The 10,310-nt window shown below is 35.4% G+C and overlaps 1 pseudogene; it reads left to right on the top strand.

The window, feature by feature from the left end:
* The first annotated feature begins 861 nt into the window (after window positions 1–861).
* On the top strand, window positions 862–8,031 carry LOC127234965 (zinc finger CCHC domain-containing protein 9-like; annotated as a pseudogene).
* Window positions 8,032–10,310: the final 2,279 nt, after the last annotated feature.

Consider the following 10,310-nt stretch of genomic DNA (forward strand, 5'->3'; position numbering starts at 1 on the left):
CCTTGGAAGGTATTTCAGTAAGAAATATTCTTTTTATTACTCTTTGTCTTTCTTTGCCAAGTCTGCAGTCACTGCAGGAGTCAAGCTTTAGGCCTTTCTCCCTACTAGGCAGGAAAAACAAAACAAAATCATTGGAAACAGCATTTGCTACTTTTATAATTTCCCCTTAGGCTTGAGTCCTAAGTTAGTTTTCTTGCCACCAAACCGGGGGAAGAACTTGTAAGAATTTGCTGAATATTGTTTAGTGTTCAAACATTCTCTGTTTATTGTTATTTTAAAATTTTATATGCTGATTAATTTTTCCTACCAAAAAGTAGGTTAGAAAATCACTACTTTGGGTTTTTCTGATTGTCTTTCCAGAGGATCAAGTAAGGGCCAAGGGAATCACTCTCAACAGCAGCATTGTCAACCCATCATCTGTGCACAGACAGAATAAAATACATAAAGAGAAAGGATCCAACAAGGCCATAATTTCTCTCTTGCTGTGTCTGATAGGGACTTCTGAGACTTTGAACCCTAGTAATCTTTCCTACCTGTGGGCTAGCCATGTCACTGTGGTGATAATAATAACGTGCTTTTCAAGGCTGCTATTTCCCAAATGAAATCGTTGGAGCTATGCTTTTCTCCCATTCAGGCAGGACCTCCTCAATATCAGAGAGCATCAGAGATATTGCAGTACATGAGGAGGATCTTTGTTCTTGCAACTTATTCCCTTTAGAGACTTCAGAGAACACTGGGTGACTAGTGGCATTAAGAATGATATTAATTTACCTTGACTTCTTCTGCAGTCTCTGGAACTATTCTTTACTTAACTCTTAGCAACTTTAAGATGTAGAGGTTTCTCAACTTGGCAAGGTCAAAATGGATGTTACCATCTTCACCGTACTTTCCACAGACACATCAAAACCACTGCTTCTACCTCCTTTATCCAAGGAAATGACATTATTAGACTCAAACAAAATCCAGGAAGCCATATTGAATGCTCCCTTCCCATCCTATTCTTGGTGAGTAATGTAAGCTACTGCTGAAGTAGCTCATTTTTATTAATATTTATAGTTAAAGGTTTCACAGTCTCTGCTTTACTTATTACCCTACTGAGAAGCACATGGTGTCACAAATGCTTCTGCTAATAGCTGCTTTAGGATATTAGACTTTATTTATTTGCAAGAAATAAAAGTCAGGCTATGCATTGGTGACACATGCTTTTAATCCGAGCACTTGGGAGGCAGAGGCAGGTGAATCTCTGTGAGTTCAAGGCCAGCTTGGTCTACAGAGCAAGGTCCAGGACAACCTCCAAAGCAATACAGAAAAAACCTGTCTCAAAAGACCAAAGCCAAAAACAAAGAAAAGGAAAAAAGAAATAAAAGTCAGATTACTGACACCAAACACACTGGGTCAGATGTCAAGAGAGTAGCGACTCTCTTAAGAATCCATGTTGCTATCAAATGGGTCTTTGTGGATTTGGACTGCTGGGTAAGGAAAGCCTTTACTACTGAGAAAGCTATATTTAGTAAATATTTTAATTACTAAAAGTGTGCTCATAGACCCTAAAAGAAGGCAGAACTGAACCAGACTGAATTTCAAGAGATAATTGACCAACTCTCTTATTTGTTCCTTCAGTAGAGGACTTGGCAGGCATGCTAAATCCTTTTGGCTCTACTGTAAAAATTCTTATTCAATTAATTTTCATCTCTTTTCTTGGCAGGATAGCCATAGCTATCATTATGTATTGTATTGGTAGTGACTGTTTTTCAAATGGACTTTCTGTTTTTACTTGGAGTCTATCTTCACAACATCAATTAATTATCCATTTACCTTCTGCACTATAAGTTCATAGTTCTTTTCAATAGCAGCAAATATAATTTGAAATTATAGATAAGTGCATATAACTCCCAGATAGTACTATGATGATTTTCTAGTGGGCTTAGAGCAAAATATTGCCTAATCAATAAAATTTTGTTCATCTCTGCTTGCCTGCATGGCCTTAGTTCAGTTTTTCTAGTTATAATTGCTTCTCTTCATTCTTTATATGGTTCAAGAATTTTGTATTTATTAAAATAAGTTCTTGTATTTTTTCTTTCAATTTGCTATATTTAGCAATTATCTTTGATTATTTCAACTTAAAGATTATTAATAAGGCAAAGCCCTCCTTCACCCAACAATTCTCATGTCTCCCTGCTGTAACATTAGTTATTCTCTAAAATGATCATTCTCATATATTTCATTTGCATGATTATTATTATTATGCTTTACCCCTAGTTAAATATAATTTCTTTATATGGAATATGACTATTTACTTATAGTTATGGTTTATATTATAATACTTCAAAAATTTCAAAGAACATATATTAATTTTATGACATAAATATTTCCAATACATGTAAATGGAGTTCTTAATTGGTCTAAGTAATAAGAACTTGTTCAGTATAGCATGAGACTCTTGATTTCATGGTCATGGGTCAGAGCCCCATGTTAGGTGCCAAAATTTCTTAATTGGTCTAAATAATAAAAACCCAGAGTCAGATATAGAGGAGAATGCTGAGAGATCAGAGAGAAGGAGCATCCCACTGCCCCACCTTACCTCCCTAGTGTCTCAGCAAACAAGAGCACAGGTTCCTGTTTCTCCCTTTGTATATCCTGTTTCCACCCAGCTAGCTCACTTCCTTCTGTCTGTACAGACCTTCAGACTGACTTATGGTTAGCAAGGGACAAGTTCTATTTTCTGACCTTCAAACAGGCTTTACTTTTATAAGCAAGATATCAACACACATATATGTAATTAAAAACTTATTGTGACTTATGGTGATGTTAAAAGATAACCTAAATTTGTGACCTTCCTTCTTTCAAGAGATAGTCATATGAGAGACTTTTGCCTGGAATAGCCAGGTGAGTCAGGCTATCATACTGACAGACCCTCCTTGACTGATCAACCCTATGGTGGAATATTACTTTAACCAATATGTGTTATACTAGTTTTTGCTGAGGAAAACTACTTAAATTGTGTAAAAGTGTTTATTCTATATTTGTTTAATCATGTTAAGATATGTTGCTTTGCCTTGCCTCCCTCAGACACATGATTGGTCTGATAAAAAGCTTAATGGTCAGTATCTAGGCAGGAGAGGGCTAGGTGGGTTTAGTAGACAGAAGGAATAAGTAGGAGGAGAAATCTAGGAATGAAAAAAGAAGAAAAGAGAACAAGCAAGAAGAGGGACATTCCTTGGGCCAGAAGCCAGAAAGCCACCTGCTAGACATGGAGACAGCAGTAAAAAACAAAGAAAGGTTAAGGAAAAACAGAAAATCAAACAAAAAAGCAAGGCAAAACATTGATTGAAAGAAACAGGTTAAGCTAAAAGAACTAGCAAGAAATAATCATAAGATAAGGTTGAGTATTCATAACTAATATTAAGTCTTCTTGTCATTATTTGGGAGCTAGTTGGTGGCTCAAAAGAAAAAGGCCACTATACTAGCCTAGTTTGGAGATCCCTGACTGTGGTTCAACCTATATCTAGGCTCCCACCAGAATTCTCCCTGCCTTCTACCTACCTGTAGGACCCTCTTATGCCACCTAATCAGATTCTACACATCCTCCTCAAGAGTACAGATTGGTAAATGTCCATCATCTTACCTTCTGCGTATCTATTACCATGCCTAGATCAATTCCCAAAATATAAGATCAAACCAGCCCATTTATCCTATACAACAGCACAGTCCTCTGTAGCCATCTTACTTCATTCTACCCAAGCCCTTTCCAACATGTAGGGCCAATTTATCCACATATTGTTTTTGTGTACAATGTTTTCTATCCATATCAGACATAGAACTAAAAAAAAAAAGACCAGAAAAAGAAACCCAAAACCAAGACCTCATTGCAAAAGTAGAAACAAATGACAACAATATGAAAGACAACACCAGTATTGCCTCTCCAAAATTATTCACACAAGTAGAAATGTTTGATTATAAGAATTTTCTAGATTAATCCTGGCACAAAGAATTTAAAATACCAATAATAAATTTTATCAAGGATCTCAGTAGCATAAGAAGATAAAGAAAAGAACAACACAGTGAAATTAAAGAGAAAGAAAGCTTATCAATGCCAGAGTTATATCCACCATTACATAAGTATGACAGAAATGACAAAAATTTTATAGGTTTTAAAATGGACTTAAATAGACATAGGACATCAAGAAGATTAAAGATGAATTGAAGTTGGATTATAAGAGTCCAACTAGAAAAACCAAAGGAAAGCCTTCCAAGTACACTAAATGAAGCAGAAGGCAGAATAACAGGACTAGAAGGGATCTAGATGAAATAAGCAAGGAATATAAAAATTAAAACAAAACACAGAAAAAACACACAGGAAACCTTCATTGGTCAATGGCAAAGACCAGATCTACAAAATGATATAGGTAAATTGGCCCAAACTAAGGAAAGACACACCCTAACAGATACAAGCAGCAGCTAATAGACTAGGCCAGAACATAAAAGCTCACAGCTTATCATTGTTAAACCACTTAGTTTACAGAACTAGCAAAATATATGAACTGTGCTGAGAAAAAAACATAAGACACATATAAAGAAAATCCCATCAGAGTAACAGCTGATTTCTTAACACAAATGTAAAAATCCAGAAGAGCCTGAGACAATATATTCAAATTTTTAAAGGATCATGATGGTTAAACTTGACTAATATACCTAATTATAGATACAAAATTATCTAATATAATTTAAGGATAAATAAAACATGTTACATGAAAGAAACAGTCTAAAGTAGTAAATATCTAACAAACCAAACATAAGAGAAATATAATAAGCAGCATTTCAGGTGGAAAGGAGGAATAGTATAGCCAAGAGACTGCGTAAAGAAATAAGAAGCCATAATTACTAAAAGAATAGTACCACTGAGAATGTATACAACAATACCAAAAACCAACAATGTAATGATTTCATACAGTAACTTTGTAGTTACATACATATTTCAGTTGTAAATTAAAATGTCAATAGCTTCATCCTCTGCTCAAAAGACATAGATAAAGCCTGGTAAATAAGAATCTGAGAAACAATAGGCTGATGGATGTTTATTCAGGGAGAAATAACTTAAACCAGAAACAGATGACTGTCACAGGTTCCTGTTCCATAGATGCCTCCTGATACTCTCTGTCTCCAACCAGGAAGTAAGAGAGCATATTGGGGTCCAGGGATCCCAGACCTAGTCCCCCTAGGTCACACTCGCATCTGTTCCCTCACCACAATGGGCATGGTCAGTGTAACAGGTGCTGGCAGGTTAGATATCTCACTACAAATAGGCTAACTGAATGAATCAAGAATCAAAATAAATCTATCTGTTGTCTATAATAGAAACATAGCTTTACAGACAGGTACCACCCTAGAGTAAAATTATGAACAAAAGTACAATTAAATGGTAACAAGTATCACTATGCTAATAACCAACAAAATAGATTCAAACTACACTTAATCAAATGGATAGAGACATTTTATTTTAATCAAGGAAATTAATCAATAGGCTACTCTCCTAAAAATATATGTGCCAAATGCCAGGGTACGTACTTTTATTTTAAAATTTTTACTAATGGAATTATAGACACAGATTAACATTTATACAGTAATAGTAGCCAATTTCAATACCCTACTTTATCCAATAGACAGAATATTTGGACAAAACAATAAACAAAGAAACTTAACAGATATTACTAGAATATTCTATGCAAAATTCAAAGGAATATGTAGTCCACTCAGCAGCACACAGATACTTTTCTAAAATAATAGATCACATCCTGGGACACACACAAAAAAAGTCTTTCCAAATTCAAAAAGAGGGAGATTACTCCTTATATCTTTATGGTAAAGTAAAAGAGAAAACTGACAAGTTAAAATAAATAAACCTTCATAAATATATTAACTTGTGGAGATTTAACAACTCATTATTAAATGATGAATGAGTCAAAAAAGAAATCAAGAGAAATAAAAATGTTTCCAGGAAGCATATGAAAATGAAAACAACCAAATCTCAGGGACACATTGAAAACCATCTTTCAGATCATATTCAGAGCTCTAAGTGCCTACATTAAGAAATCGGAAAGAATACAAATGAATGACTTAATGGTGCAACTCAAGAAATAGTAAAACAATAACAAACCATATCAAAATCCAGTCCATGGAAAGAAAGAATAAAACTTAGAATAAAACTTAGAACAGAAATAGATGGTGGAAACAAAGAATATAATACAAAAAATCAACAAATCTAAAAGCTCGATCTTTAAGAAGATAATATTGACAGGCAGTTGGACCAACTAATCAAAATAAACAGAAATTCAAATTAACAGGAATAAATAGAAAAACATTACAGCAGATACCAAGAAATTCAGAACATTATAAATAAATATTTTAGAAACCTGTGCTCCATTAAGCTAGAAATCCTAAAAGAAATGGATGGATTTCTAGATTCAGCCAAAGCACTAAAATTAAACTAAGAAGTCAATAACCTAAGAAGACCCATAAGGTATAAGGTCAAAGAAGACCTGTAGACAATCCGTTTCTAAGTATTCAAAACATGAAAGGAAATAAAGAAAATGGGGAAGTAATGGAAGGAAGACGCCCTCACGTCTTTTATATATCTAGTGTCACTTCAATACTAAAACAAAGCAGAAACACAGCAGAGAAAGAAAAACACAGACCACTATTCCTGATGAACATAGATTCAAAATTGCTCAATGAAATATTTGCAAACAGAACATAGACATACATATAAAAGATTATATGCCATGACCAAGTTGGCTTTATTTCTGAAATATAGAAATGCTTCAACATACACAGGTCAATATATGTAAAAATTAAATTTATTAATGACAAAAAATATAAACATCTCAATAGGGCACAGAAAGTCTTTGAAAAAAATACACATTGCCTTCATGATAAAACTCCAAGAGAATGTAGGGTGAGAGTGAACATACCTTAACATAATAAAGGTTACATACCACAACATCCTAAAGGGATAAAGGCTTGAAATATTCCCAGTGAAGTCAGGAACAAGACATGAATTTCAGCTAGTCCTTATTTTTAATATATTTCTTGAAGTACAAGCTGGAACAATAGACATGCAAAGCATTTTAAAGAGAAAAGAATTCATTCTACCCTTATTTGCAGATAACATGATACTGTACAGCTGCTCTGGAGGATTCCTGCAGGATCTTTAAAGTGCATCCCTTGAAACCGTGACCAGATGGGCTAAAGTGACTACCTCAAATGGTAAGAAACCCTTGTCTGCGACATCATGGGAGGACATGAAGAAAGGATCTGCAGAGAGCTCAGACCAAAGTCTTCCAAAGCATAAACAACGTCAGTTTGGTAGGCTATCTCTTAAAAATGATACCCCTCAAGCAAAACATAAAAAGAACAAAAAGAAAAAAGAATACTTAAATGAGGATGTGAATTGATTCATGGAATACCTAAAACAGAATTCGCAGAGGTTTCACAATGGACAATTGATAGCAACAGACAGCCATGAAGTCCGAGAAGAAGTCGCAGTGGCTGTAAAGAAAGACAACCGACATGAAGAAAGATGGTTACAAAGACAAGCAGCAAAGAAAAATGCAATGGTATCTTTCCATTGTAGTAGAGGTACCTGGGCATGGAGTTGCCGATTGCCCAGTTGCACTGCAAAGTCAGGGCGCTGGTGTTTGTTAAGGCTGCTGGTCCACAGAGCACGAGATCAGGAGGTGCAGAGCTAGTGTAGAGACTGCTCTCGATGAATTTCCTTTTGCAAAATGTTTTGTCTGTGGAGAAATGGGGCACCTGCTCTGAAAATCCCAAAGGAGTCTATGCTGATGGTGGCGGCTGTACACTCTTGGCTCTGTAGAACATTTTAAGAAAGATTGCCCTGAAAATCAGAATTCAGATTGGATGGTCACAGTTGGTCACTTGATACAGGGAATGAGTGAAGACTATGAAGTTCTGGATCTGCCCAAAGCCCAGAAACCAAAAACTAAGGTACCCAAAGTTGTTCTTTTTATATAATAGTTGATACTATCACAACTATTATTCTCTCTTCCTAGTTAGATATATTAGGTACTAGACTTACCTTTTCCAGCTTAGGACAACTCTATTGTAAACTCCATTATGCCCTCACCCTAGGACTAGATATGTAGGTCATTTTGTTCTCGATTTTCCTTTTCTTGGAGCACACTTGTTAGTCACTGTTTTGTATATAGTTTTATATTAAGCCTAAATCTTTTCTTTAGACTAAAAGGGGAATTATAGTGAGATAGTCCTTCTGTGGCACTGACCATGCCCATTAGGGGGTGGAGCCATGGGCGGAAGTGACCTGTGGAAGGAGGTCGGAGGGGGCCAGGAAAGGCGCTCTCTTTCTGGACAGGAGAGGATCAGGTTGAATTTCCTGGTGTTCATCTGTCTAGGTTGTAAGTTATTTCTCCCTGAATAAACATCTATTCGGCCTATTTGTTTATCCTGATTCTTATTTACCGCAATAATTACCACCTTGCTGTTACTTTCCATAATAGGCCTTTACAGTTTAGCGCCGGGTGCCTGTGGAGGCAAGCCTGTATTATAGACACCACTATGACCTTGGTGGAGGTACATCAAATGTATTCTGTCTATCAAGGAGTACAGGCTGATTAATTGTACTCTCTAGACTCGTGTGCATGTGTGTGTGTGTGTGTGTGTGTGTGTGTGTGTGTGTGTGTGTGCATTTGAAACAGATTCTATGTTTTTATGTAGCTCAGGATGGCTTCAAACTAGTAATCCTGCCTCAGCACCCTGAGTGCTGAGATTACATGTATGTGCCTAAGAACATAATTTAACACAAAAAACTTAGACCTAACTGACTGTACACTTGACTGACAGTCATCTCTGTAAATCTAAACCATACATCAAAATTGATTACCTCTAAACAAAACACACAACTTCAAGTTTGTGAATAAGTAAAATTTTGTTCATCTTAATTCAGAGTTTCAAGTTATTGTAATAGAAATTTATTTATATGTTGTCACAAAATCTGTAATTTTTAGTATGGAATATACTATATTAGCTGTTTAAAAAACATGATACTATACATAAGAGATCTCTAAAATTTTACCTGAATGATAAAAATTCATCAGTGTCACAGAAAACAAATTCAACTACATTACTGAATTGCTTTTCTTTACAGATAAAATGATGGTAGACACACTCCCATTCACAATAGCCTCAATGAAAAAAAGTATCTATGAATAAATATTACCAAGGAGGTGAATGAACTCTACAATGAAAACTTTAACCTCCAAAGAATGGGATAGAAAAAGGTATTAGAAAGACAGACCATGCTCATCTGCTGATAGAATTAATATTATGAAAATGACTATTTTACCAAAAGCTATTAACAGACTCAATGTAATCTCAATCAAAATCCTGATCTCTTTCTTTACAGAAATAGAAAAGAAAAAGTAAACTTACCTTAAATTCTTACAGAACCATAAAAGACCCTAAATAGCCAGAACACTCCCAAGTATAATGAACAATGCTGTAGGAATTGCCATTTTAGTTATTAAGCCTTGTTATAAGACTATAATAATAATAAAAAATGGTGCTTGCACAAGTACAGACATGTAGACCAATTGAGCAAATTTGAAGATCTAAACATAAGTACACATCATTTAATCTTCTTGTACTTGTCAAAGATGTCACTGGCATGAACTGAAGAAAGAAAAAATATTCAACAAATAGTTCTGGGAAACTGAATGTCCATATGCAGAAGAATAAAATGAGATCTGTATATATCTACATTTACAAAACTAACTCCAAATGTAAATCTGAAACACTGAAACTGCTAGAAGAAATCATAGGCAGCATTCTATATAATATAGGTCTGGAAGCAACCTAGATGTCTCTCAAATGAAGAATGGGTGAAGAAAATGTGGTACATTTACACAATGGACTACTATTCAGTGGAAAAAACACAATGGAAACAATGGAATCCTGAAATTCTCAGGAAATGGATGGAACTAGAAGAAACCATCCTGAGTGAGGTAACCCAGTCACAAAAAGACAAACACAGTATGTACTCACTCATACATGGATTCTAGATATAAAGCAAAGGATTACCAGCCTTCAATTTATACTGCCAGCACAGCAAGGAAACAAGGAGGCCCTAAGAGAGACATACATGCTCTCCCGAAGAAGGGGAAAGGGACAATATCTCTGGAGCAAACTGGGAACATGGAGGGAAAGGAGACGGAGTGAGGAGATAGAGAAGAGGAGGGGAGAGGTGGGCATTAGGGAACAGGAAGTTAGAGAGAGGG

This window comes from Phodopus roborovskii, unplaced genomic scaffold (assembly GCF_943737965.1).
Source record: "Phodopus roborovskii unplaced genomic scaffold, PHOROB, whole genome shotgun sequence".
NCBI lineage: Eukaryota > Metazoa > Chordata > Mammalia > Rodentia > Cricetidae > Phodopus > Phodopus roborovskii.